Raw genomic sequence first — 2,616 nt, 5'->3', positions numbered from 1 at the left:
TTGTAGCCATGGGTAACCAGATCTACGGCAGGGATCATGAATACTTAGCAGAACAAAAGAACCAAGCAGCCAAGACTTGCATGCATTACTTCATAGGGGACTGCTATGGAGATGGGGAGGATCACAAGGCACAAGGGCCAGATAGAAACGGAGAATAAATGATCAATACGGCTGGATTGTATTACATACAGTACATATAAAGCACATTTATATATTTTTTTATTACTATAAATACAATACAACAACCACATTGTAAGGGTATGTTTATTTCATATTCATTTTTATGCATTTTCCATAGAATATTATACATACAATACATTTTCAAGGTGAATAGACAAGAGAATCCACATTCCAAAAGGATTTCCATTGTTAATATTCTTTTTACCATTTAAATCTATGCAATCCTTTCAAATCTGCAACACATCTAAAGCTGACTATACACCTTACAATCTGATTGTATACACTCTTTAATGGTGTCCTTACACAGTGCGATATAACTGACCCATCAATGTCCGATTCCACAAAATTATAAATTCAGACATTGGGCAAGCGAGACAATAACAGAACTGTGATGAATGTCAGATATTAAAGTGTTACTAAACCCACAACAGTAAAATCAGTCTGTGTATGCAGTAAAGCATACTTGTTATACTCACTGTGGAACCTAAGGGGTTAATCCTCTGCATTGTGTAAAACGGCTGTTTGATCTTTTCTTCTTTGCCCCATCTCTTCAATGTTCAAATGCCCTCACTGATAAGACAGACTGGTGCCCTTCTGCACATGCTCAGTTTAGTGTGTATTGCTAGAGAGGTCTCTTTTTTTTGGCAGAGTGCATGTGATCAGCACAAGGCCAATGAGCACTGTCCAGACAGAGGTCAGGGGATTTCCATCCTCCTAGAGAAAACTCCTCCTACAAGCTTTAACCAGTGCTCAGCTGAAGTCACAAGACTGCTCTAACTGTTGATGAGAAAAGGTGTTTAGCAGTTTATATTTACTAAAATAATTGCACTTCCATGTTGTGTGTACTGGAGGAGACCAGATACAGTGAATACAGGGTCCTGGGTTTAGTAACACTTTAATGGTTCCGATCAACAAAGTTGAATGGTTGTGGCTGAAAATAATACTTTTTTTCTTTAACCCCTTGACGCCGAGCGCTTGCAAATATGCGGCCTCTTGGTGTCTGGGCCTTGATGCCGAGCGGCCGCATATTTGTGTGCAATTAAAAAATACATATGTGCCGAGAGAGCGCACCCTGCGTGCTCCCAGCACATATGTCCGATACTCCCGGAAAGGTCCCGATCTCCCCTTCCGATTGGGACCTTTTCCGATCATGTGACCACCGTGAAGGCGAATCACGGCGGTCACATGACCCTAAAACCCCGCCCTGCCTCCCGGCTTCTGAAACTCTTAAAGGGCCGGCACAAAGGATTATTTGTAAAGTAGACTGTAAAGTCGTTCTGGAGGCTGAAGTTTTTTTACCTTCATGCAATCTATACATGAAGGTAAAAAAACCTTCATTGTGCAGCTTTCCCCGCAACCCACTCCTAATGCCTGAGTCCAATCACGATCCAGCGATATGCACGAGAGCGGCTGCTCTCCCAAGTCTCTACCTCATCATTGGATGAGAGACAGCAATGGGAGCCATTTGCAGGGGCAGGACTGAGCCATGTGCATAAGACACACAGAGCGGCACTCAGGAGTGAGCACGCAGAAGTGGCTTGCTTTGGGGGCACTCAGTAGGGTGGCAGGGCCAGGAGCATCGGCAGGGGACCTGAGAAGAGGAGATTTGGGGCTGCCCTGTGTTTTTTTTTGTTTATTTAAATCTACCTTTAATATCACTTTAAAGTGATTGTAAAGTCTACAATTAAAAAAAATAAAATAACAAACAGGTTTATATTTACCTGCTCTGTGCAGTGGAATAGCACAGAACATTCCTGAACCAGTGCTCCTGGCTTCTCCTCTTCTTGGCACACCTGGGTGCTCGATCCCGAGCTCCGTTGCCTATGACCATTGACAAAGAGACTCAGCCCTGCCCACACTCCCTCGTCACAGGATTTTTTTTTTGTTTATTTTCAGATCAAAAACTTTTTTACGGTTTTTACAAAGGGTTAAACTTCCAAAATTACAGTACAGACCACCCAAAAAATACAAACTTAGAATCATAGCAAAAAGAGGACCATATATACAGTCAATTATGCAGACTGTGTTCTCATCACATAATTTGACTGACACATTCACATCAGTCCCTAACCCTCAAGGGGTGTACAATCTAAGGTCTCTAACGCGTTCATTCATACACATACTAGGGCCAATTTAGACAGGATTGAATTAACCTACCAGCATGTCTTTGGAGTGTGGGAGGAAACTCACACAGGCACAGGGAGAACATGCAAACTCCAGGCAGGTGGCGCTGTGGATGGCATTCAAACCGACGACATTAGTACTGCCAGACGGAAGTGCTAACCACTTAGCTGCTGTGCTGCCCATCAGCCAAACCTGTGAGAGTGGGAAGAAGAGAAGAGAGCCACTGCAGAAGGGGAATGCACTGGATTGAATGAGGGCTCAGGTACGTATAAGGGGGAAGAAGGGGAGACAGAAATGCTAAAACCTTTTTTG

The sequence above is a fragment of the Staurois parvus genome, unplaced genomic scaffold (genome assembly GCF_062004578.1).
Source record: "Staurois parvus isolate SC_StPar_1 unplaced genomic scaffold, SC_StPar_1.0 ptg000118l, whole genome shotgun sequence".
NCBI lineage: Eukaryota > Metazoa > Chordata > Amphibia > Anura > Ranidae > Staurois > Staurois parvus.
The sequence above is the reverse complement of the archived record's forward strand: the minus strand, read 5'-3'. Positions refer to the sequence as shown.